Genomic DNA, 27,781 nt, shown 5'->3' on the forward strand with positions numbered 1-27,781 from the left:
ATTGAAGACTGAGAATGTGAAAACTCTGAGTTCCTCAAGAGCAAGACTTGTCCCCAGCCCAGTGCCCAATTGAGTGACTAAATGAACAAGTGAATGAAAGGTGTAATGAGTTTGCTACTTAGAATGGAAAGATGCCCTATGCCATGCAGACCATAGACTTGATCTACTAATGTCACTACAGGATCTCATGAAGATTTGCTCCACAGTAAAGACTAACATGGTCAAAGATGGTGTGCTAATAAGTGTCCCTGCTTCTGCTCTACCCACTCTGAACTTCCCTGTCCCCATCCCAGTCAGGACTCTTCCCAGAGTTCACCGGCAGAGCACCCACATGCTCCAGTCAGAACAGACGTTCAACATCTCTCTCTCCTTCTCTCTCCCACCCACCATCATTGAGTCCTGGTGATCCCACACACCCAAATTTCTCTCTCTTGACTGCAACTGCTAATCTTAGCCATCATCATTTCTTGCCTTCTTTAGTATAGAATTTTAGACCTCCTCATTTGTTCAGGCAGAGTAATCATGGTGAAAATCAGGTCATATCATCTCCTTGCTTAAAAATCCTTCAGCGGCTTTCTACTACACTTAGAGCAAAACAGAATTCAAAATAAAATTTTTAGAGTAAAATCAGAACTCCGTGGCTTGACCTATACATTAGATTAATGCTAGCCGCTATAAGAAATGGAAAAAAAAAAATGTAACAATTGAGAAACAATAAAAGGTCACTTCTTAGATGCATAACTGTCCAGGGTAAGGGATCTTAGGCAGCTGACGGGTGTCCTTTAGGATTTTCTAATTCCCAGCCACTGAAAGTTAAGGCGCACAAGTAACATAAAATAAAGAAATTTTCGAGACGCCTCATTCTATATTTTTGAATAAGCAAAATATAGTCTAACTCTATTGGTGTTTCAGAAAAATGCACTAGAATAACTTGCCAACCCGAAGTCACTTAAAATTAAATATTAAAATAGAAATCAACATTCATCAAGTTACATACAGGCTCTGTGAAATTCTCTGTACTTTTGTTACATTTTTTTAAATTAATTTATTTATTTTCAGAAAAACAGTATTCATTATTTTTTCACCACATCCAGTACATTTTAATATAAATTTTGTTTAAAAACAACACAATTCCTGGTTTGAATAGATAGCTATTGCTGCTTCACAAAGAGCAACTGCCATCATTTTGTAGGTAAGTGATCAGCAAAGAGTTAAAATTTTTAACTTCAACCTAGGTTATCTGTTTACATATAATTAGATAATGTAAGAAAATGCAGGGAAGCTTGTCATTGAAAAAATGATGGCATTTGACAATAACATAATTGAATACTTTAAATTTTAATATTATACATTGTGATATTATCTTATAAAGCAAAAACTACTATAATCTATTCAAATTAGAGTCAATGTATAAATGTCTACTATCTGCTTTTGTTAACATTTTTGAATCAAGGCCTTTGTTTTAATTGAAAAGTGAATATGAATCTGTAATATAATAATATGAATTACATTTTATAAAATAGCATTGATTGAAGGACCAAAAAATAAAAAATAAAATAAAATAATATATGTGAGCCCCAGATTTAAGGCACCTGGATGCTCTCAGTTGCCCTATGTGATGGGACTTTATTTAGAGCCTTCCTGCTTCATTAAAAATGTCAGAAAAAGCAGTGTTCATTTATTTAGATCCTAGATGAATGCAGTGGGCCAACCTGAATTATTTTGCATATGTTGGTTCTAAATAGAAAAGTTAAAGATAACCCGGGAAAGAAAACGTGATTTATTTAACATTATGGTGTATATATGCATGGGAAGAGGGTCTTTGCTCTTCGTCATGGATGGAAGAGAAGAAAGGCCACCTTTAATTTAATTGAAAGCCTAATATGAATCTGTAAAATAAGAATATGATTATATTTTAATAGAGAGCATTGATTGAAGGACCAAAAAATTAAAAATAAAATAAAATAATACATGTGAGCCCCAGATTTAACACACGGTGACCTCAACTGTTAGGGAACACAGCCCAGCTGCTATGCTGCTCCTCTCTGGGATGTGGGACAGGAGTGCAGAGCAAGGACAAAATGAGAAGGGATACTAGAGCTTCAGGGGGCACTGCCAGTTTTAGCATGCAAGAAACTCATCCACTTAACAGTTCCAATGAGCTGTGACTTTGATTAATAGAAAAAATGGGGCACTAAGATCCAGATCATGCTAGAACATACACATTTCTCCTTATTTGCTCATGTATATCTCCTTCTGCCAACTCTCTTCAGAATGACTGTTCTCTGTAAAGGGCACATATCTGTTGGAACGTACACCTATTTGGGGAGATTTGTGTCAGATAATATGGTTCATATTATGCAACAGCTTGGCTGGGCTATGGTGCCCAGTTGTATGGTAAAATACCCGTCTAGATGTTGCTGTGAAGGTATTTTTTAAGATGTGATTAACATTAACAATCATTTGATTTTTGAGTAAAGAGTAACACTTAAATCAATAGATCTTTCTAAAAAGATTTATTTATTTTTAGAGAGAGAGAGTGGCGATGATAGACATAGGAAGAGAATCTCAAGCATAAAGTTTAATGCAGGGCTCAATCTCACAACCTTGAGATCACAACCTGAGCCAAAATCAAGAGTCATAAACGTAACCAACGGAACCACTTAGGACCCCCTAAATCAGTAGACTTGAAGTAAAGTACACTATCCTCCCTAATGTAGGTGGGCTTATCCAGTTATTTGTAGACCTTACAAGGGAAGACTAAGTTTCCCTGAGAAAGAAGGCATTCCCCTTAAGACTGCACAATATAGAAATATTGCCTGTTCCCAGCCTTTGAATTCAACACTGTAACATTAACTCTTGCCTGAATTGGCAGGCTGCCAGTATAGCCTACAAAATTTGGACTTGCTAGCCCCCATAATTGTGTGAGACAATTCCTTAAAATAAACCTCTCCTCTCTCCTTCCCTCCCACTCCACATGTATATTCTATTGGTTCTGTTTCTTTGGAGAACCCTAAGACAACATTCTTCTGAAAAGGAAGTCTAGAACATCACAAACAACCGCTGTCACAATAGGACTCTAGACCAATCAAGCTGGTCAGAGTGAAGTGTGCCAACCTAACTAGAAGGTCCTGGTGCTGATTCTAGCAAGCAGAGGAAAATGGCCAAGGGTAAATTCAGCTTTCTAGGGCCCCTGGTTTACCTGCTTGTTCTGCCGAAATTCGTAGACCTGTTCCTAAGCACCCATAGAAATGGCTGCTTCAGTTGAATGAGGTAGGCAGTCCAGGCGAGATTTCAGGTACTCATTGGTAAAGTCCCATTTATCTGCTGGAATTGTGATGATGAGGATAATTTGTAGTAGTTATAAGTGTTTGTCTGAAAATTGTCACAGGGCAAAAGATCACATCCACTTTTGCTCAAGGGCCCAGGACCTTCTTCTTTCTCTACCAGCAACTCCATTAGCATAGGGCACAAATGCACTTTCTGAGCAGCTTCCTGCAGACTGTTGGCTCCAGAAAACATGCTAGTTCATCATTACCAAAGATCCTTCACCTAAAGCAAATCTTCTTTCCTCAGTAATTCCCTAACACTCAAATAGCATTATGAAACACATCCTCCAAGGGAAAGGCTCTTACTGCAATAAGAGTCATCCTGGGGACAACTCCTGGTCAACATTCTTCAGGAAAGAGCTCTAGAGGTAGCTGCAGATTTTGAGTCCTCTCATCCTTTTGTCTTTTAGTCAATTCAGAAGCTGGAATTGAGGTTTGCAGTGGAATGCCAACCCCAAGAATGCATGGTATATTCCCTTAGAAAGGACAGCTGAAGACCAGAGACCCAGCTGGATGCTCCTGTCAATGGCCACCAAAGGTCTAAGGATTGCATTCTACAGAGAATGGCTGGACACATAGGAGTGGACACACACGGGGCACATTTTACACTTAAGAAGCTGATGGTTTCATCAGAAACTATATGCCCCATATGCCCCCTCCAGAGGGAATGTGGATATATGTCAGAATTCATTTCTTAGTTTACAAACAGGTGTCAAGTGTCAATGAAGTGCCTGACATGTCTCTGGGTGCTTGTATCCAATGCTCAGTTTCCCAGAAATCATAGTAAATGGTCTGGTTCTATCACTTGTCTTCATACTCTCTGGCTACAGGAGAGATGTATGAGACTCTTGAGCTCAGCATTTGTATATGAGCCGTACTTGTGGCCACAGTGGGATAGAATATCCTTTGTTGGCCATGTTCTAGAAAATGTGTACCATAGGCCATAAGTCAGATGTCTAATCACACTCCTTGTTGTAAACTCTCCCAACTTCCTCTCCTATAACCTCTCTGATGAGGAATTTGAAAAGATGAAATAGCAAAGACACAGATGTGAGCAGACCACAGCCAGGCAAAGCGGCCACCAAAGACCCTGGGAATTTGCAAACTGGATTTTTACTATAAAATATAGTTTTTTTGTTTGTTTTTTTAGATTTTTAAAAAATTTTTTATAAACATATAATGTATTTTTAAACCCAGGGGTACATGTCTGTGAATCACCAGGTTTACATACTTCACAGCACTCACCATAGCACATACCCTCCCCAATGTCCATAACCCCAACCCCCTCTCCCAAACACCCTTTCTCCAGCAACCCTCAGTTTATTTTGTGAGATTAAGAGTCACTTATGGTTTGTCTCCCTCCCAATCCCATCTTGGCTCATTCATTCTTCATTCATTCTTCACCTACCCCCATGTTGCATCTCCACTTCCTCATATCAGGGAGATCATATGATGGTTGTCTTTCTCCGACTGACTTATTTCGCTAAGCATGATACCCTTTAGTTCCATCCTCATCGTCGCAAATGGCAAGATTTCATTTCTTTTGATGGCTGCATAGTATTCCAGTGTGTATATATACACCACATCTTCTTTATCCATTCATCTGTTGATGGACATCTAGGTTCTTTCCATAGTTTGGCTAATGTAGACAGTGCTGCTATAAACATTCGGGTGCACGTGCCCCTTCGGATCACTACGTTTGTATCTTTAGGGCAAATCCCCAGTGGTACAATTGCTGGGTCGTAGGGTAGTTCCATTTTCATCATTTAGAGGAACCTCCAAGCTGTTTTCCACAGTGGTTGCACCAGCTTGCATTCCCATCAACAGTGTAGGAGGGTTCCCCTTTCTCCACATCCTCGCCAGCATCTGTCATTTCCTGACTTGCTAATTTTAGCCATTCTGACTGGTGTGAGGTGATATCTCATTGTGGTTTTGATTTGTATTTCCCTGATGCCGAGTGATATGGAGCACTTTTTCATGTGTCTGTTGGCCATCTGGATGTCTTCTTTACAGAAATGTCTGTTCATGTCTTCTGCCCATTTCTTGATTGGATTATTTGTTCTTTGGGTGTTGAGTTTATTAGTTCTTTATAGATTTTGGACACTAGCCCTTTATCTGATATGTCGTTTGCAAATATCTTCTCCCATTCTGTCAGTTGTCTTTTGGTTTTGTTAACTGTTTCCTTTGCTCTGCAAAAGCTTTTGATCTTGATGAAATTCCAATAGTTCATTTTTGTCCTTGCTTCCCTTGCCTTTGGTGATGTTCCTAGGAAGATGCTGCAGCTGAGATCGAAGAGGATGCTGCCTGTGTTCTCCTCAAGGATTTCGATGGATTCCTTTCACACATTGAGGTCCTTCATCCATTTTGAGTCTATTTTCATGTGTGGTGTAAGGTAATGGTGCAATTTCATTTTTCTGCATGTGGCTGTCCAATTTTCCCAACACCATTTATTGAAGAGGCTGTCTTTTTTCCATTGGACATTCTTCCCTGCTTTGTAAAAGATTAGTTGACCATAGAGTCGAGGGTCTATTTCTCGACTCTCTATTCTGTTCCTTTGATCTATGTGTCTGTTTTTGTGCCAATACCATGCTGTCTTGATGATGACAGCTTTGTAATAGAGCTTGAAGTCCGGAATTGTGATGCCACCAACTTTGGTTGGCTTTCTTTTTCAATATCCCTTTGGCTATTCGAGGTCTTTTCTGGTTCCATATAAATTTTAGGGTTATTTGTTTCATTTCTTTGAAAAAAATGGATGGTATTTTGACAGGAATTGCATTAAATATGTAGATTGCTTTAGGTAGCATAGACATTTTCACAATATTTGTTCTTCCAATCCAGGAGCATGGAACCTTTTTCCATTTCTTTGTGTCTTCCTCAATTTCTCTCATGAGTACTTTATAGTTTTCTGAGTGTAGATTCTGAGCCTCTTTGGTTAGGTTTATTCCTAGGTATCTTATAGATTTGGGTGCAATTGTAAAGGGGATTGACTCCTTAATTTATTTTTCTTCTACCTTGTTGGTGTAGAGAAATGCAACTGATTTCTGTGCATTGATTTTATATCCTCACACTTTACTGAATTCCTGTATAAGTTCTAGCAGTTTTGGAGTGGAGTCTTTTGGGTTTTCCACATATAGTATCATATCATCTGCGAAGAGTGATAGTTTGACTTCTTTGCCGATTTGGATTCCTTTAATTTCTTTTTGTTGTCTGATTGCTGAGGCTAAGACTTCTAGTACTATGTTGAATAGCAGTGGTGATAATGGACATCCCTGACATGTTCCTGCCCTTAGTGGAAAAGCTTTCAGTTTTTCTCCATTGAGAATGATATTTGCAGTGGGTTTTTCATAGATGGCTCTGATAATATTGAGGTATGTGCCCTCTATCCCTACACTTTGAAGAGTTTTGATCAGGAAGCAATGCTGTACTTTGTCAAATGCTTTTTCAGCATCTATTGAAAAAATTATATGGTTTTTGTTCTTTCTTTTATTAATGTATTGTATCACATTGATTGATTTGCAGATGTTGAACCAGCCCTGGAATAAATCCCACTTGGTCATGGTGAATAATCCTTTTAATGTACTGTTGAATCCTATTGGCTAGTATTTTGGTGAGAATTTTTGCATCTGTGTTCATCAAGGATAATGGTCTGTAGTTCTCTTTTTTGATAGGATCCTTGTCTGGTTTTGCGATCAAGGTGATGCTGGCCTCATAAAATGAGTTTGGAAGTTTTCCTTCCATTTCTATTTTTTAGAACAGTTACAGGAGAACAGGAATTAGTTCTTCTTTAAATGTTTGATAAAATTCCCCTGAGAAGCGGTCTGACCCTGGGCTTTTGTTTGTTTGGAGATTTTTGATGACTGTTTCAATCTCCTTACTGGTTATGGGTCTGTTCAGGTTTTCTATTTCTTCCTGGTTCAGTTGTGGTAGTTTATATGTCTCTAGAAATGCATCCATTTCTTCCAGATTGTCAAATTTTTTGGTGTAGAGTTGCTTATATTATGTTCTTATAATTGTTTGTATTTCTTTGGTGTTAGTTGTGATCTCTCCTCTTTCATTTATTATTTTGTTTATTTGGGTCCTTTCTCTTTTCTTTTTGATAAGTCTGGCTAGGGGGTTATCAATCTTATTAATTATTTCAAAGAACCAGCTCATAGTTTTGTAGATTTGTTCTATTGTTTTTTTGGTTTCTATTTCATTGATTTCTGCTCTGATCTTTATGATTTCTCTTCTCCTGCTGGGTTTAGGGTTTCTTTCTTGTTCTTTCTCCAGCTCCTTTAGGTGTAGGGTTAGGCTGTATACTTGAGACCTTTCTTGTTTCTCGAGAAAGGCTTGTACCACTATACATTTTCCCCTCAGGAGTGCCTTTGCTGTGTCCCACAGATTTTGAACCATTGTGTTTTCATTATCATTTGTTTCCATGAATTTTTTCAATTCTTCTTTAAATTCCTGGTTGACCCATTCATTCTTTAGAAGGATGCTGTTTAGTCTCCCATGTATTTGGGTTCTTTCCAAATTTCCTTTGGTGATTGAGTTCTAGCTTCAGAGCATTGTGGTCTGAAGGGAATGATCCCAATCTTTTGATACCAGTTGAGACCTGATTTAGGACCCAGGATGTGATCTATTCTGCAGAATGTTCCATGTGCACTAGAGAAGAATGTGTATTTTGTTTCTTTGTGATGAAATGTTCTGAATATATCTGTGATGTCCATCTGGTCCAGCGTGTCATTTAAGGCCTTTATTTTCTTGTTGATCTTTTGCTTGGATGATCTGTCCATTTCAGTGAGGGGAGTGTTAAAGTCCCCTACTATTATTGTATTATTATTGATGTGTTTCTTTGATTTTGTTATTAATTGGTTTATATAGTTGGCTGCTCCCATGTTAGGGGCATAGATATTTAAAATTGTTAGATCTTCTTGTTGGACAGATCCTTTGAGCATGATATAGTGTCCTTCCTTGTCTCTTATTATAGTCTTTGGCTTAAAATCTATTTGATCTGATATAAGGATTGCCACTCCTGCTTTCTTCTGATGTCCATTAGCATGGTAAATTCTTTTCCACTCCCTCACTTTATAATCTGGAAGTGTCTTCGGGTCTGAAATGAGTTTCTTGTAGGCAATATATAGATGGGTTTTGTTTTTTATCCATTCTGATATCCTGTGTATTTTGATTGGGGGATTTATCCCATTAACATTCAGGGTAACTATTGAGAGATATGAATTTAGTGCCATGGTATTGCCTGTAAGGTGACTGTTAGTGTATATTGTTTCTGTTCCTTTCTGATCTACTACTTTTAGGCTCTCTCTTTGCTTAGAGGACCCCTTTCAATATTTCCTGTAGAGCTGGTTTGGTGTTTGCAAATTCTTTCAGCTTTTGTTTGTCCTGGAAGCTTTTTATCTCTCCTTCTATTTTCAATGATAGCCCAGCTGGATATAGTATTCTTGGCTGCCTGTTTTTCTCGTTTAGTGCTCTGAAAATATCATGCCAGTTTTTTCTGGCTTGCCAGGTCTCTGTGGATAAGTCAGCTGCCAATCTAATATTTTTACCATTGTATGTTACAGACTTCTTTTCCTGGGCTGCTTTCAGGATTTTCTCTTTGTCACTAAGACTTGTAAATTTTACTATTAGGTGACAGGTTGTGGACTTATTCTTGTTGATTTTGAGGGGGGTTCTCTGCTCCTCCAGGATTTTGATGCTTGTTCCCTTTGCCATATTAGGGAAATTCTCTCCAATATATTTTCTGCTCCCCCCTCTATTTCATCTTCTTCTGGAATCCCAATTATTCTAATGTTGTTTCATCTTATGGTGTCACTTATCTCTTGAATTCTCTCCTTGTGGTCCAGTAACTGTTTGTCCCTTGCTCAGCTTCTTTATTCTCTGTCATTTGGTCTTCTATATCACTAATTCTTTCTTCTGCCTCATTTATTGTAGCAATGAGAGCCTCCATTTTTTATTGCACCTCATTAATAGCTTTTTTTATTTCAACTTGGTTAGATTTTAGTTCTTTTATTTCTCCAGAAATGGCTTTTATATCTCCCAAGGGGGTTTCTCTAATATCTTCTGTGCCTTTTTCGAGCCTGGCTAGAACTTTGAGACTCGTCATTCTGAACTCTAGATCTGACATATTACCAATGTCTGTATTGATTAGGTCCCTAGTCTTTGGTACTACCTTTTGTTCTATTTTTAATGGTGAATTTTTCTGCCTTGTCATTTTGTCCAGATAAGATATGAAGGAGCAAGTAAAATACTAAAAGGGTGGCAAAGACCCCAGGAAAATACGCTTTAATCAAATCAGAAGAGACCCTAAATTGTGAGGTGGAGAAAGGGGATGAAAAGAGGTTTAAAAAATGAAAATGAATAAAGAAAAAATATAAAAAAGAAAAAATATATATATTACATAGTTAAAAAATAAAAGGATAAAAGTTAAAAAAATTAGCTGAAGAAAAAAATTTTAAAAAAAATTAAATTAACTGCAAAGCTAATGAATCATGGGGAGAAAGCCATCAGTTCTATGCTTTGCTTTCTCCTCCTCTGGAATTCTGCTGCTCTCCTTGGTATTGAACCTGCACTCCTTGGTAGGTGAACTTGGTCCTGGCTGGATTTCTTGTTGATCTTCTGGGGCCTGTTGTAGTGATTTTCAAGTGTCTTTGCACTGCCCTTACCAGGGGCCGGGCTGAGTAATCTGCTCGGGTTCGCTTTTGGGAGCTTTTGTTCCCTGACCGCTTTCCGTAGAGTTCCAGAGGATGGGAATGAATATAGCAGCCTCCCAGTCTCCGGCCCAGAGGAGCCAGGAGCTCAGGGCCCCACTCCTAACTGAGCCCTCAGAGAATAGCACCCAATAACTCCCGTCTCCCTGGCATCGAGCCGCGCTCCGAGCTCACCCAGGCTGCAACCGGTTCAAGGTAACCCTGAGCTGAGAGCTCACTCCTCGGCTCTGTCTCTGTAGCCAGCTTCCCCATTCTAATACCTGCAAGCTCCGCAACACTCAGACACCCCCGATCCTTCTGTGGCCTTAAGGGACCTGGGGCCACCCTGACCCCATGTGGGCTTCACCCCAGTTTAGCCTCTGGAGCAACATCCCTCAGCAGAACAGGCTTTTAAAAGTCCCGATTTTGTGCTCCGTTGCTCCGCCACTTGCCGGACCTTCCCCCCGGCGGTCTATCTTCCTGTTGCTTTGGATTCACTTCTCCACCAGTCCTCCCTTTCAGAAAGTCATTGATTTTCTGTTTCTAGAATTGCTGTTCTTCTTCTCTTCGATCTCCTGTTGTATTTGTAGGTGTTTGCAATGTTTAGATAAGCTCTCTAGCTGATCTCCTGCTACCTGATGTAGCCTCAGCCTGCTACTTCTCCGCCATCTTGGCTCCTCCCCTGAAATATAGTTTAATCAATTACTAGGTTAAACAGTCCAAAAAAAAAAAAAAAAAAAAGGAGGGCACACTCAAATGGGGTAGTTAACAAGAATGTAAAAAAGGGTTATTTCTGAGAATATGGAGAGGGTGGGAAGCCAAGGGGGCAGGTGAAGTACTTGTGTCTAGCAACTATGGAATCCTGAGGTGGCAAAGGGAGAAAGAAATCTGCACAAGAGCTTTAGCCTTTGCAGGAGAAGCCCAGCACTCCCACACATGCCACCACATCAGCCAGTGCCTCCCATAGCTAAACAGAAAACAGGGATGCCAGGGATCCCTGACATTAGGATCTGCCTGCTGGGAAAAGCAAATAGAGACTATCCAGCATAATGGCTGATGAACAACACCACCATGAAAGAAGGGGGCATCGTTGATCTCTTCCTGTGCACCAGGCACTGTGCTAGGCACTGGAAAATCCATTCCCTCTTTTTACCTTCAGATAAAATGGTTGAGTCACATGAGCTTCTCCTGACTAAGAATCAGATCTCAAAACTCTTGGAGCACCACAAACAATACCAGTGTTGTGTCCAAGGGGGGATGGGGAAGCAGAAAAAAATATCCTTGTGAAGCTCTTTGGAAAGAAAAGGAGCTTCAGAACAGAATTTGAGGGTGAGGGGAGGACACTATTAACAGCTAGGTATCCCCAAGTCCCAGGCACAACTCTGGCCCAAGTCCTGGATTCAGGACTCCAGTCCTGTCACCAATAAATCAGACAACCTTCTGTAAATTATCTCCCTGATGCTCTAAGAGTTTCCGAACCCCATCTCCCTGCCCACCTAAAGGAACACTCAGTTCCCAGCAGTTCATTTCTGTTGACACAGAGTGAATGGGAATGAATTACTTTTTACTTCCCAGTTTGAAGTTTCTAAAATTATCATGCTGTCACAGAACAAAATTAGTCAAAGCCCAAGTGAGCCATTAAATTAACACCCCATGAACTTACCTCTTCTTATTTGATTCATAAGGCAGTTTACAATTTCAAACACTGTTCTTACTGAGGAAAAATGAAAGGATAGCTTGTCTGGAACTTTCTAGATTGCTTCCCGGGATCACCCAACTGATCCACATATTCTGATGTTTTTAACACATTGCCCCATTCACTGACCCTATTGTCAGCTGAGCAATTTGTGGTGGAAGTGAAGGTGACTTTTAGGAGCTGGAATTCCTATGCCTACATGGTATGAGAATATGGTTAACCAGTTAGAACTAGATTGCCTCTGGCACCAGGTCTTTGAAGCAGTAAAAAGCTAGAACTCAAATTCCGAGAGAGAGAGAGAAAGAGAGAGCACTCAACCTGCTCCCAGAGGCCATCAGCCTTGGGAGTTTACAACTTGTGTTAAGTGATCAGACTCCTATCCCTTGGCCCACAGACTTGCTCTCATAAGGAGTGGGTGCTGCAGGCATGGGGCTCACCAGGTGACAACTCGTGAGCTAGGCAGGCAGTTGGGAGGCCAGAGGTCTGCTCCTGATCTGCTGTTTATCTAGTGTGCCTGATGGGGAAAGTCACTCCTGGCTTAAAGACCAATGAATGTTTCCCATTGTTCTTCAGTGGGAGTCTAGCATTCTATCTGGCTTAGCTGACCTTGCTTGGTCCCACCTTCCATTGCCCTGCTCTGTGCTGGGAATCTGGCCTTGGCTCACAGAGCCCTCCCTTGCTCTGCTCTGTGCCAGAGTATCCACCATGCCTACTCCACATACCAGGATTTCTGCCCTGCCTTTTCTGCTTTGAGTCATGTCTCTGGTGGTGACTGCGTCTTATTTGTGGGTGCAGCTCACATCTGGGCTCCGGCAACACCACCACCTTCGTTCCCCTGGCCCTAGATGATAGCAATTGCCCACTGTTGCCAATCTCAGGATGATCCCACTGTCCCCCCAGTATCATTTCAGCTTTTTCTCTTACCTCTATTCCCCTGCACCAACTTCCTGGCATGGGCTCTGTCTTCCGGTCTGCACCCCTGATACAATGGCTTTCTTTTTGTTACATAAATGGGCCACGCTATTTGCTATTTCTACCATCCTCTGCTAAGATCCAAAATGCAGCTACACTTTTCACCAAGACGTCCTCCCTTTCTGGGGCCTGGTCACCCCAGAGCCGCCTCTGCTTCAGATTCCTGGAGTGGGTGGGGTTTCTTTACCAAGCAGGCCAGACCCTGGAGCTTGAACTCGAGGTTGTCCGCCACTGACTCAGTTCTACCTTCTCAAATTCTGAAAAAGCCCAGAGATACCAGTGCTTGCACAAAAGGTCACTGCTCATTTTAATCAAACCACATTGCTCTGCATGGCTGGGCTGTGGCCTTCAGTCAAGATTTCCTGTGTGGCAGATTTTCTCTCCTCTTAGATAACAGTGATATTTGCTGCAAGCATCTAATAGAGCTTGAAATTACCCTGGCAAGTTGTTTACTCTTCTCCAGAGTGGCACTAGGCTCCATGCAGTGTTTATCCAGCACTGTCAATGTTTTTAAGTAAGCCCTTGCACATCCAAAGTGTGTCATAGGCTCTGTAAATATTTTATTAGCCTTTGTAATTAGTCCTTACATCTCACAGCCCTTCTGGGAAGTGGGTCAGTGTGGTAGTTCCTATTTTACAATGGGGGTGATAAAAAGCAACCCAGAGATGGGAAGGGGATCTTGAATCTGAGGCGGAGGATACAGCAAATCCTTCCAACAAAGAGCAGGGACGTTGCTTGCTCCTGTTGATGGAGATCTGAGTCCAAACAGGGAACGGTGAGAATGAGGAATGGTGAGAATAACCAGCAATCACTCCCAAAATGTCTGGCAATGGCTCTATAGGGCTGTGTTCAGAACTGAAGGAGAAAATAGAGAAAAGGTTGGGGGCACACAGGTGTGTCAGCACATGGTAGGCACTGGATAACACTAGTTCCCTTTGCTCCACCCCCAACTCTGCCCCTGCTCACTACCATCCTGAGGCTTGATCCATGCACCCTCCCAGGACCAGATGGGAAGGGACAAAAATGACTTCTATGAGGGGTGTAGGAATGTGGTTCCAAAATGAGACCAGTGAAGCCCCTTATTGGAGAGAGTCTGTTCTCTTTGAAGTCAAGTAAGTGTTGATTTTTAAACATGCTTTCTAGGGCAGAAAAAAAAATTCTTGTAGAGTCTTTGCTGGTTTTGTCTTCCTCAAGGATTGTATCTTTAATAAGAAAAATATAATTCTTTTCTTCACTTAATTGTTCAGGTCTTGAATTATCTTTACATTGAAATATTACCTTTCTTGTTTTTCAATGTTTCACATTTTGCTGGTATAGCATTGAGTATTAAAATAAACATTTCCTCATTAGTATTTATTTTTAGACATGTTTCTTAGAAACTGCATGTAGATGAAAATTTCATTTTGTTTTTTTAACCCAAGGGTCTACTTTTTTAAAGGAAGAATTCAGACCATTTATGATTACTGGCTTATGGGACATATTTATTTTTAGTTCTTTTCTTTTTTTTTAATATTTTTTAACTCATTAATTGTTGGTCCTGGTTTATCTACTTTTTTCCTTGCATATGGCCTGGCCAAAATTTTTTTTTTCCTATATTATCTCCCTTGCCACCATTCACCTACAGCTGTTACTGTGTTCCATTCTGATGGTGGGTAAATATTATCATATTTAATCCTCTATCTTCCAGTGCTACATGAAATTAAATAATGGCCACTCCGTCTCCACAAGACATTTTATCAGCTCAGCTCCCATGATGAAGGAAACATTAGAATATTTCTTTACTTGTTATTTCCTTCCCCCTTCAACTTTGAATTTTGCTGAGACTGCCCATAATTATAGATTCCAAACCATCAGCTTTCCCTTTCAAGTATTTACCTTCGGTTTCAAAAACCCAAATTAACACTTTGCATTTCCTTGTTACATTATTATGTTCTGTATAGATATATTTTTAAAAATTAACTATTTGATTCATTTTCATTTCTTTTGGGCTTTATTTAAGAGCTTTTAATCAGTGTTGTCCTCACTGCTGTTTGCAGGAAAGGAAAGCCTGAGACCAAGGCAAACTGGGGATTTGACCCCAGGGATGGGATAAGTGACAGGAAGTGAGGCAGGGAAGGCAGAAGAGCAGTTCAAAGATCTCGGCCATGACCGCAGGTGACCAGTTTTTCTATCAGGGGGGTAACCTGGACGGCTGCAGGAATATGTCTCTGCTCTGTCCACCCATGGGAAGAAAGAGGGAAGGATGCTTCCAGCAGCTCGGCATCCGTCCCCCCACCAGCAGTTGGTCAAAGATGTGACTCAGCGGGTATTAATTCCATTCTATTTCCAGGTTGAACATCCATCAGAAGCGAGGTGGCTCTTGCCTGGGGCTTCGCAGAGAAGCCCAAGGGGGAAGAAAGAAGATACGCATGGGCCCTAGGCCAGCTACTTTCAGGCAGCACCTGCAGGAAGCTGGCCAGATTGTGTAACACTTGGAGCTGCAGTCAAGATTCCAGTAACAGGTGAGGATGGGATCATCTGAAGCAGTGGAAGAGGGAGACAAAAAGTAAAAGACTCTTAATCTCACAAAACAGAGGGTTTCTGGGGGGTTAGGGGAGAAGGGTGGGGTGGCTGGTTATGGACATCGGGGAGGGTATGTGCTATGGTGAGTGCTGTGAATTGTGTAAGACTGATGATTCATAGACCTGTACCTCAGAAGCAAATAATACATTATATGTTAATGAAAATAATTTAAAAAAAAGAAAGTGTAGCACGGGCAAATCATCTCACAATTACATTGTGACAAAAGATTTAGAAGACTAGCCCCCCACAATCCCAACCCTTCTTCAAGCCTGCTCCCAGTATCTTGAACTGCTTTCTCCCAATATTAGCCTGGAGGTTTCTAAATATTTTCATATCCCTATGTCCTAATTCCCCAGTTTTTAGAACTTATCTATTAATATCCTGTTAAAATGAACCAAAATTTCATTGTGATGCCCCCAAAACCCACTTCCCAGCTATCCTTCCAAAAACGTTTATAGAATTATTTTTTGTATTGTTGGGTAGCAGTCAGTATTTACATATTGTGGCTATAAAAATAATGCTCATTGGGGTGGCAAGGAGAAGGTTTTATTTTTTCCCTGCACAATTTTTTTTTCATTTTTCTGAAATTAGTGGTTGCCTGGTTTTTATGGACCTGTATCTTACCCAAACACAGAATCTGATCTACCAAAAGGCAAGCAGTGTTTTCTTTTGTAGTGCTCCTTCGTATCAGATAAACTTCCTGTAAACAGTTCCCTTCATTCTCTTTGTTTGGCTTTCTCTGTTGGAGCCCATGTTCTCTAATCCAGCTCCCGTGACCTGCTACAAATTCTTCAGCCAGAGATTCTTCTGGATTGGAGCACATTTCTCAGACCCTATGCTATGCCTTCCTCTTCTTTGGTTTACTCCTTTAATTTGCTGGTGCTCATCCATTAGCCGTTTCCCAGGAAAGTGTGATTTGCAGGGTGTTTTTTAGTCCATGTATTTATTTTCTCCTTTATACCTGAATAAGACTTGGGCTTGCAATAGACTCCTAGGCGATTTACTTTCTCTCAGATTCGTGAAGGTGATCCTCCCACATCTCAAACCCAAAGTTGCTCTTCAGAAGACCCATGCCAGTCTGACTTTTAATCTCTCTGACTTTGTTTCCCGGAAGAGTTTGAGAGCTCTGAAAAATCATGTTTTGCTTTTGGTAGGCTCTTTTTTCACTTTTGCTTCATGTAGTCTTTAAATAAGGAAACTCAGGTCTTTACATGTTTGAGAATTTTCATTGAAGTATTCTTTTACATTTTAGCTTCAATGATTTTTTCTCTTTCTGGAACTCATCATTTTGATGCTGAATGTCTTAAACTGATCCTTTAGGTCTCATCTTTTATTCTATTTTTTCTTATCATCTCTTTTCACAGTGTTCTATTCTTGTTTTGTAGCTATAACATTTTATTTTATCTCTTATCCAGTTTTTCATAGTAGCCTTTTAAAAGGCACCCTATAGATATTGGTAAATGAATGCACCTCTGGGGGTAATATAATTATTTGAATTATTTTGGAGTTTTTGTCCATTCCTGGCACTATTTTTGATCTCCAGATTCCTGTTTATTTGTTGGTTTCATTTGGTATCTTTCTTCAAGTTGAGTCAGTTAGAATTGGGCTTGACTGAAAGCAACAGAAAGCCACCTGTGGTCATTTAATTAAATAAGGATTATTCTCTCACAAGACAGTCTAAGGGCTTGTAACTTCTCCATAAGATGATCAAGCATCCAGCCTCCTTCTAACTGCTTGCCCTACCTTACTAGGCTGCAAGATGTCTCCTTCATCCCTGGGCATCACATCCACATTCCAGAAAGAGTTAGAACAGAGGGAAAATTAAACGGCAAAATGTGGATATAGTTTAGTATACTCTCAAAGATCTTTCTTAGAAACCCCATGCAGGAAAATATGGTGTTATATCTCATTTACTAATCATGTGCCACATGACCAACTCTATCTGCAGGAAGTCTGGGAAGGGAAGTGTAGGTACATGGCTACCCAAACAGAACCTACTTATCAAAGAAGGGAGAATGGGTGGTAGCAACTGGCAAGGTCTAGTGATCATTTGCTGACTTTATATTTAGAAATAAAACAGTAAAAGTCTGATTATCCATGTACAGGATTGTTCACTAGAGAGTTTCCCTGTAGATCAGTTGGATAACCTGATGATTCTGACAAAATCTGCCAAATATTACGTTTTCTAGTGTCCTCAAGAATGGCTTTTTTTTTTTTTAGATTTATTTATTTATTTGAGAGAGAGATAGAGCACTCTAGCACATAGAGGGGAGGGGTAGAGGGACAGGGAGAGAAAGAATCTCAAGCAGACTCTGTGCTGAAGTAGAGCCAGACTTGGGGCTCAATCTCATGACACTGAGATCATGACTTGAGCTGAAATCAAGAGTCAGATGCTTAACTGACACCCAGGTGTCCAAGAAAGGCTTTATTCATAGAAAATATCACTTAGAGATTTTTCATTTTTGTTAAGAATTTTGTTTTCATTTTTGTTAAATACCTAGTAGTGTCATTACTGGATCATAAAGTAGGTCCATTTTTTAGTTTTTTGAGGAATCTTCATACTGTCTTCCCCAGTGGTTGCATCAGTTTGCAATTCCAACAAAAGTGCACAAGTATTCATTTTTCTCCAGAACCACTCTAACCCTTGTGGTTTTGATTTTAACCATTCTGACAAGTTTGAGGTGATATCTCATTGCATTTTTGATTTGCATTTCCATAATGATCAGTGATGTTGAACATCTTTTCATGTTTCTGTTGGCCATCTGGATGTCTTTTTTGGAGAAATGTCTGTTCATGTCTTCTGCCCATTTTTTAATTGGATTATTTGTGGGGTTTTGGTGTTGAGTTGTATAAGTTCTTTATATATTTTGGATACTAACCCTTTATCAGATAAGTCATTTGCAAACATATTCTCCCATTCAGTAGGTTGTATTTTGGCTTTGTTGATTGTTTTCCTTGCTGTGCAGAAGCTTTTTATTTTGATGCAGTCCCAATAGTTCATCTTTGCTTTTGTTTCCTTTGCCTTAGGAGACATATCTAGAAAAATGTTGCTATAGATGGCATCAGAGAAATTGCTCAACTCAGAGAGTTGACAGATGTGTTGGCAGGAGACTGGTAAGGACTCCCTACCAGAAGGTCTCCTCCTTCGAGGACAACTGTCCACCATCAGGCCCATGTCTAAAGTTCTGTTCCTTTGTTCATCCTCTGCCCTCTATTCTCCACATATGCAGCAGCATCTGTTACTTCCACAGTGGACCTTGAAGAGCTATTAAGACCACATCTCAGATCATCAGTAAACAAAAATAATTTTCTCCCTTCCTAGAGGACAGGGAGGGCTCTATCATCAAACACTCCACGGAGATGAAAAGAAATAGATTGCTCAATGACTTCTAGAATAGACTTCATTGAACCTTCGGAATATAGACACACATTCTTAATAAGAAGGGGGAAGAAAAGAAACATTAGCATTTCCTCATTAGAAATGTTGAAGATGCATGCCCTGCTGCAACTCCCTTACCTGTAATCTACTCTAGAGGTGTCTACCTGAATGGCACTGTGGCTGGGAGACCAGAGCCCCAGAAAATTAACCACAATAGCTGCAGGCCTCCCATACTCACATAGCCAAAATTCACAGTTGTGACATGGCACAGAGAGGGGCAGGCTTCCCCAGGGCACAGGCATACCAAATACTCCTGGTAGAGTAAGTGTATCTGTGTATTTAACTTGTTCTTTGTGTCTATATGTATCTTCTTAAAGAAATTTGGAAGCCCTTGGAAGCAGAGATATTGTTGATACTGCTAGGTATCAACTAGCAGGTGATCTGCTGATTTGTTGCAGATCTGTTGATCTGCTAGGTATCCCACAGTGCCCTGCATGATTTAGTGACCAGTAAATCTTTTCTGAACTGAGTGAGTAAAAGTCAATAGAAACGAAGCAAAAATAATGTGATACCATATAGTTGAAAAGTAAGAAGAGTGCATAAGGTCTAACTTTTATAAGCCTAAAGATTTTGGGAAACTAGACATAATCATTATGTGTAAAATCATCTTTCTCACATGAATCTTCAGCTAGGGCATTCTGTGAGGGGTGATGGTCATTGTCGAATATGAATATGATGACCTTCTCTAGATTGCTCTTAGATTCTGGCATGGATTTTAAGTCTCTGACACACTCAGAACTGTTCAATTTTGACCAAGTAAATCTGCAAGAAAAGAGGAGCATTTGTGAATACAGAATGCTATACTAAAAGACAACAAGAAATGCAATCAACAAACACATTTGTGTTTCTCATATTGAGATTCTGATTAAAACAAAACAAAAAACACACACAAGTGCTGGGTGCCTGGGTGGCTCAGTTGGTTAAGCAACTGTCTTTGGCTAAAGTCATGATCCTGGAGTCTCAGGATTGAGTCCACCATTGGGCTTCCTGCTCAGTGGGAAGTCTGCTTCTCCTTCTGACTTCTCCATTCTCATGCCATTCTCTCTCTCTAAAATAAATACATGAAAATTTTTTAAAAACCACACAAGTGCTCAGGAAACTGGGATGCAGTCCTCAGACTACATAGTCATTAAAACAATTGTTGTCCCTACTTCATTATATTCTGCTTGGAGATGGAGACTTCTTGAGAGCAGATGTGTGGAAAAGTGGAGACAGGAGTGCTGGTGTGAGTAGGGAGGTATGGTCCCCGCATGGAATGCTGCTGGTGGGAATGGTGACTGGGATGGAAGGGGGTTGGGTTTCATGTACGCTATCTCTCCATAGTCTTGGCTCAGGCCCCACCCCAACAAAGTCTGTGTTGGGGATGAACATCAACATGTTTTAATCTTCCTAGGTAGATGAGGGTAAACATAGCTTGTGGTCAAGGTTGAGAACCACTAATTTATGAGTTGTCATTATTAACCCACTGCCAGATTTCAGGTCTGAGGAGACTAGAGGAATGGGACAGAAAGACAAAATCAAGCACTGTGGAATATAAGATCAATTATCGGGAGAGCAAGCCTGAGAAGTTGTCTCGTGAGGTTCAGAAATGACCTTTGAGGTTGGAGTTGGTATAAATCTCAGTATTCTTACTTACCAAACAAACAAAAAAAATTTCTGCTCTGCTATCCCTTCATGGTCCTTGCCCCCAGCCCCAATCCAGCCCTAGGAGCCAACAATGCAGAAAATCACATCCATAATGTGGAAGATGTGCTTGGCAAGTGCTTTCAAAACACAGAATTAAGAGAAAAGATGAAAATGCTAAGAGGAACAGTAGCAATCCAGGATACAGAACTAAAATCCGTGGTAAGAATCTTAATTTCCCTGGGGTGGAAAACCAAGGCAAAAACTGAACTCATAACTAAAGACAACTTTCCTGATTTCTGCTGATCTGAACACAAAGATTCAAAGAGCATCCCATGCCACATTTTAAATAAATGAAAAAATAAATGAAAAGAGATCCATACCAATATATGTTCTGTCAGTTTTGCTGAGTTACCTTGATGATGAAAAAGCGTCCAACAAACACCTATACACTAAATACAGGCTGTTCAATCCCCACTTCATTCAGGGTGGTACCCACGGTACTCAACAGCTTGTTCAGATGGAACTTACTGCCCCAGATACAACATCCGTATGCACACCTTGTACACCTGGAAATGCAGCTTCTTCAGCTTAAAGTCCTCTCCCCCATCCCTCTTCTCAAATCCTCTTGGGTTCACCCATCCTTCAAGGCCTGGCTCAGACTGTATCCTGTATCCTCAGCCAGCTCCTGTCCATTCCAGTTATTGGAACGAGTCTCCTACTTGCCTTGCTCCCCCGCCATACCCCACATTCTGATTAGAGTCGCAGTCTGCTTTCTTGCTGGACTGTGATCCCCTCTGAAGGGCCAAAAGGACTGCCCACCCACTACACACACCCCTTGCACCTACCTGACAAAAATCATCCTTGCTTATTAGTTTGAATTTTGGCCCCTTTGTGTCCCCTACAGTTTCCTAGAATGGGCTTTGGCTCTATTCTCCAGAGAACAAAGAACACTGGATCATCTGTCAGTGAAATTGCTCAGGAATCACTCATTGCCTGGACGGTCGGAGTGAATGGCTGCCTCATCTGGTGGGTGATTCTAGCCTCCAACAGAGCCAGCCATCTGGGACCCATCTCTCTTGAGAAGGGACTCTCACAAGAACTCTGTTGACCCTGACAACTTGCGAAGTGCTTGAGCATTCAGTGCTGGGATTTAGAGTTGGTAACTGAGCATTGAGGCAAGTGAGGCACCTGAGACTCACAGAGGTAAAGCGTCCCACCCAGAGTCACATAGTCCCACCACACGAGGACTGGCATTCACAATCTGGGTCTCTGCCATCCCAGGCTGCTTCCAAGATGGGTGATAGGAAGCCGAAGCAGAGGCTATAGTTTCTAATTTGCCCCATCCCTATACTTCTCTGTGGTGGTTACACGTTTCCAAAGCACAGAGACCATGATCTTTCCCTCTCCTGCCCTTCACTGCCATACTGGTTTCTCATGGGTTGAATGTTGATTTAGAGATGTTAGGCCTTGGACTAGCTGACCCAAGGAAGAAAATTTAAGTATGACACATTCTGGAGAATTTGCTTCAATCCTCAGTTTCAGAAATTAAAATCTTCTAATCTGAGATTTAGCTTTTGACCTCTGACAAGGAGAGTAAATAAGCAAACCTGATCAACACAAGCCCTGCACAGAGTCATGGAAGCACAGTCTAGCATTTTAGCAATTAGGAGTACTTGGCCATAAAGCACTTAAAAATCCATTTAGACTGTCCAAGTCGGTTCAAGCTCTTTAATCTTGGATAAAGTAAATAAGACTGTTTTTAAGTTGTTGGTTTTTTTTTTTCTTGTTTTGGTTGTTTTTGGGTCCCCCCCCCCATTTTAAAGCAAGAATATTAGGAGAGAAAAAAAATAAGACATTCAAGGCCAGACCTTTGTACCCCGGTAATGTAAAACAGCTGCAGAGGCTGGTCAGACCTTTTGGTGTTATTTTCAGACTGCCAATGCCAACTCACCCTTTTGTAAATTGAAAACAACTCATGTCCTTGAAGCCCATTTTCCTTCTCCTGTAGGGCTTGGAAATTCCTTAAGAGCAGACCCAAACCTTATTCTGCACCCTACCAGAAGTGTAGCTCAGCCGGTGGGGTCTCAGCAGATACTTGCTACCAGACTGACCGTCAGAGTAGCAGGTTGTCTTCACTGTTCATTGCAATGAACATGTCTCACCACAATCCACAGGAACCACTTCTCCAACCAAACCAGCCCACTTCCAGTTCTTCAGAGCTTCGAACTCCTCCTTGCCCTTTGTCACACATTGGTTCTCCACCTGGAGCACAGTTCCATTCTTCTGAGTCCATCACGGGTCTCTCCACTGAAGGGACACCTCCAGAGGAGCTTCTCCCAGTCTCTTTGGAACTTGCATGGTTTATTTTTCTGCTACCCCTCTCTTGTCAGTAACTTCCGGAAGGCATGGGGTGCTACATATTTCTCTGTGATTATTTGCTTACTGTCTGTTTTCCCTACCCAGTTCCATGAAGGCAGGACAGTAAGTGCCTTATCCACTTCTGCATCCCATTGCCTAGCATGTAGCCTGCCAGCATGGGGACTGAGTGTGGACAGCAAGATCACCAGGTACACAATTTTTTTTTTTAAGATTTATTTATTTATTTGACAGAGAGGGAGAGAGAGACACAGTGAGAGAGGAAACACAAGCCGGGGGAGTGGGAGAGGGAGGCTTCACCACTTAGCAGGAAGCCTGATACGGGGCTCGATCCCAGGACCCCTGGGATCATGACCTGAACCGAAGGCAGATGCCCAACAGCTGAGCCACCCAGGCGCCCCCCAGGTACACAATTCTTAATTTATTCTCCCTTTCAGTTAAAGGGTTTAAAGTATAGTGTGCCCTGTAGCCAGCAGGGCTCAGCCAACAGATGACTTACTCACCTAAAGCCCCACAAAACTCCCAAGTTTACAGGGTGTGACAGACCAAGGTGTGGCTTGGAGAAACTCTGGGAAGCTTATCTGAACCAGGTGCACCTATGAGAGAATTCTCCGAGTGTAGAAGGTGGAATGTGGCCAGAGGCTGGAAAGCAGAGCTTATTTCCACTGGGAGATGTTGTTCAAAGAAGCTGCTGTCACGCCTTCACTTTTCTTGTTTCTTGTTCTACTGGAAATTGTTCTTCTCCTACATGAGGAATTTCCTCAACAAGAGGGTCCCCAAGAGGTCATCCAGTCTGCCCCTGGGTGTCCAGACAGGTGTGGCATTGTGTATGCTGAACTTCGGACCCCACTGGGGACCAAACACTTCAAAGCTGCTTGGAGCCTTAGGAATACAAACAAAGCATCCATTTAATCTTGAGTCCCTGACACTTGCGCAAGGCGCCACACTTCAATCCACAATGAAGGAGAGATGTTGCAAACAAAGCACAGAGGCTAAGAATACCAACCCTTTTGGTTTCTTGTAGACTTAAGTTTGAATGATGTTTTTTAAACTTTTTAATGAAATAATTATGGTTTTACAGGAAGTCGCAGAGGTAGTAGGGAGAGGTGCTGCGTACCCTTTACCCGTTTCCCCCAAGGGCTACATCTTAATAATTGTAGTACAATGTCCAAACCAGGAAACTGACATTGGTACAATGTATATGTATAGTCTTATGTCCTTTCATCACCCATGTAAATTTCTGTAAGCACAGCCACAATCAAGATACAGAAATGTTCCATTCCCTGCGAAGATCACCATCCTACTGCCCTGTGTAGTCACCCCCACCATACCTTCCACCATCCTTACCCCTGGAAACCACTAATCTGTTTTCTCTCTCTCTAATTTTGTCATTAGGGAATAATACATAAATGGAGTCATACAATATATAATATTTTGAGGTTGGCCTTTTCCATTTGCATAATGCTCTCGAGATTTGCCCTGCTTGCTGTGTGTATTAATATTTTATCCCTTTTTATTGATGATGGGTCTGTGGTGGTTGTTTACCAGAGTTAACCGCTCCCTCACTGAGGGGCATTTTGGTTATTTCTCATTTTTACCTATTACAAATAAATAGCTATGTTATGAACTATCTTGTAGAGGATTTTGTGTAGACATAAGCTATCATTTCTCTGGAAGTGCAATTTCTGCTAAGTGCATGTTTAGTTTTTTAAGACACTTTCAAACTATTTTCCCGAGTGACAGTATCATTTTCCATTCCCAGGGGCTATGTATGAGATCCAGTGTCTCCACATCTTTGCTGACATCTGGTATTATCACCATTTTTTGGTTTACCTAGCTCAATTTCTGTGTAGTGATAAATCGTCATGTTCTTAAAATGCATTTCCCTAACAGTTAGTGATGTTGAACACTTTTCTTGTGTTGATTTGCCTCTTTGATGAAATACCTTGTGTCTTTTGCCCATTTTATTTTTTTAAGATTTATTTTATTTATTTGTCAGGCAGAAAGAGAGAAGAAAAACAGGAGGAATAGCAGGCAGAGGGAGAGCAGGCTCCCTGCTGGAGCAAGGAGTTTGATGGGGGCAGAACTTGATCCCAGGACCCTGGGATCATGTACTGAGCCGAAGGCAGACTCTTAACCCACTGAGCCATAGAGGTATCTTGCTTTTGTCCATTTAATTAGGATTTTTTTTTTACTGTTGACATGAGAGGACTCTTCATGTATTCTAGCTATGAGTCTTATGTCAGCTATGTGGTTGCAAATATTTTCTCCCACTTGGTCGCTTGTCTTTTCTTCTTAATGGAATATTTTATAATATTTTTAATTTTGATAAAGTCTAATTTGTTGGTTTTTTTTTTTTTTTCTTTTATGGAGCACTAATTGGTGTCATGTCTGAGAAGTCTTCACCAATACCTGGGTCCTAAAGACTTTTTCTTATATTACCTTCTTAAAGTTTATGGCTTTACATTTTATTTGCATTTAAATATATAATTGATTTTCAGTTAATTTTTACATAAAGTGAAGTGTTTAAGTCTAAGGTTTATATTTGTTGTTTTGGTTTGGTTATTTGTCTATGGATACCCAATTGTTACAGCTCCATTTATTGGAAAGACTGTCTTTTGTTCATTGAATTGTTTTTGCCCCTTTGTCCAAAATCTGTTGCTTCTACTTGTATGGTGTTATTTCTGGCCTCTCTAGCTCATTCCATTCATATATCTATCATTTCACCAATGTCACACAGTCTTGAGCACTTAACTATACCTATATGATAAGCCTTAAAACTGGATGGGGTGATTCATCCCACTTTTTTCTTCCTTTTTAAACCTGAGGGTTGCTGGAGGGCGGGGGGTGGGGGCAGTGAGAGGATGGGGTAATTGGGTGATAGGCATTAAAGAGGGCGCTTGATGAAAGAACACTGGGTATTATATGCAACGGATTAATCACTAAATTCTACCCCTGAAGCTAATAATACACTATATGTTAATTGAGTTGAATTTGAATACAAAAAATTTTTTTAAAGAATTTGTCAGAACACATGAAAAAAAATTGGTTTAACTGTCTGGTTCCTTTGCCTTTGCATATAAAGCTTAGAATAATTTTGTCAATGTCTAGAAAAAAGGTTCACTTGGATTTGGTAGTTAAGCCTGCATACCAATTTGGGAATGTTGGCATCTTTATTCTGCTGAACCTCTCAATTAATGAACACACTATGACTTTTCATTTACTTAGATCTTCTTGAATTTCTTTCTGGTGTTTGGTATTTTTCTGTAAACAAGTCCCATGTATGTTTTGTTAGATGGACAACTGAGTATTTTCATTTTTTTAAAACTTAAATGGTATTGTTTTTAATTTTAGTTTCTATGTGTTTCTTACTAGCATATAGAAATGCACTTGATTTTTTAAAAAGGTTTTTAGAGATTTATGTTTTTAATTTAACTTTTTAAAAGATTTTATTTATTTGCCAGAGAGAAAGAGAGAGCACAAGCAGGGGAGTAGTAGGCCTAGGGAGAAGCAGGCTCCCCACTGAGCAAGGAGGTTGATGTGGGACTCTATCCCAGGACCAGAGCTGGGAGCATGACCTGAGCTGAAGGCAGATGCTTAACTGACTGAGCCACCCAGGCATCCCCAAATTTCTTTCTTTATTTATTTTAGAGAGCAAAAGACAGTGTGCTCATGAGTCAGGGGAGGGGCAGAAGGAGGGAATCTTTAAGCAGACTCCACACTGAACGTGCAGCCCTCCATAAGACTTGAACTCATGACCCAGGAGATCATGACGTGAGCTGAAACCAGGAGTCAGATCCCCAATCACAAACAGGGCAGAGGGAGAGGAAGAGGGAGAAGCAGGCTCCCTACTGAGAAGGGAGCCCCAGGTGGGGCTGGATCCCAAAACCCTGAGACTGTGATGTGAGCCAAAGGCAGATGCTTAACCGACTCAGTCACCTAGGTGCCCCTTTGTTGGGCATTTTAAAATCATGAACTTAATTTTCATAATTGTTATAACTGTTATGGGCTACTCAAATAATATACTTCGTATGGGATGAGACTGTACTTTTCAAGGAAATTGTTTTTTCATCAAATTGTCAAATTCATGTGTGTAGATGTGTTCATAGTGTTCTCTTGTTATTCTTTTATGTCTCCAGGTTCTACATTAATAGTCCTGTATTTTGTTCCTGTTACTAGTAATTTGCATCTTCCCCCTTTTTTTTTCTATGATATCCTTGCTAGAGGTTTATCAGTTTTATTGATCTATTCAAAGAATCAGGTTCCTGTTTTATTGATTTTCTCTAATGTCTTTCTGCTTTTGATTTCATTAATTTCTGCTTTTATTTTTTTAAAAGATTTTATTTATTTATTTGACAGATAGAGATCACAAGTAGGCAGAGAGGCAGGCAGAGAGAGAGGAAGGGAAGCAGGCTCTCCGCTGAGCAGAGAGCCCCATGTGGGTATTGATCCCAAGACCCTGGGATCATGACCTGAGCTGAAGGCAGAGGCTTAACCCACTGAGCCACCCAGGCGCCCCATGATTTCTGCTTTTAACTTTCTTTTTCCTTCCTTCTGCTACCTTTGGGTTTATTTGCTCTTTTTCATTTCTCCTGGTGGGGATGTAAATTACTGTTTTGAGATTTCTCTTATTTAATGTGAGCATTTACTGCTGTAAATTTCCCTCTCAGTGCAGCTTTAGCTGATAATTTTAATATGTTGTATTTTCATTTTCATTCAGTTCAATGTATTTTAACATTTTTCTTAATATTTACTTTTTGACCCCAAATTGAGGTATGGTCCCTTGAGGTCAGAAAATATAGTCTGTATTATATCTATTTTTAGGAATTTGTTGAGGTTTATTTTTCATTCCTGTGACTTATTTTATAACTGAAGTTTTGTACCTCTTAAACCCCTTCTCCTAGTTTGTTCTTCCCTCCACCACCCTCCTTTCTGGCAAACACCAGTTTGCTCTTTGTATTTATGAGTTTGTTTCTGGATTGTTTGTTTTGTTTTGTTTTTTAGATTCCACATATACATTAAATCATGTGGTATTTGTCTATCTCTATCTGATTTGTTATTTCCCTTAGCATAATCTCCTCTAGGTCTATCCACGCTG

General features: G+C 40.5%; 1 long non-coding RNA gene across 2 annotated transcripts in view; it reads left to right on the forward strand.

Annotated features, from left to right (window-relative positions):
* LOC132009937 (uncharacterized) overlaps positions 1-27,781 on the forward strand; it is a 149,582-nt gene that overhangs the window by 29,653 nt on the left and 92,148 nt on the right. The window contains exons 1-2 of one of the 2 annotated variants that reach the window (XR_009402099.1): positions 13,660-13,792; positions 15,010-15,181. This is a non-coding gene — a long non-coding RNA (uncharacterized LOC132009937). Of the gene's footprint in view, positions 1-13,659; positions 13,793-15,009; positions 15,182-27,781 lie in introns of those variants that run through there. The other variant, XR_009402098.1, reaches the window with a different exon arrangement.

Source organism: Mustela nigripes, chromosome 2, assembly GCF_022355385.1.
Source record: "Mustela nigripes isolate SB6536 chromosome 2, MUSNIG.SB6536, whole genome shotgun sequence".
Taxonomy (NCBI): Eukaryota; Metazoa; Chordata; class Mammalia; order Carnivora; family Mustelidae; genus Mustela; species Mustela nigripes.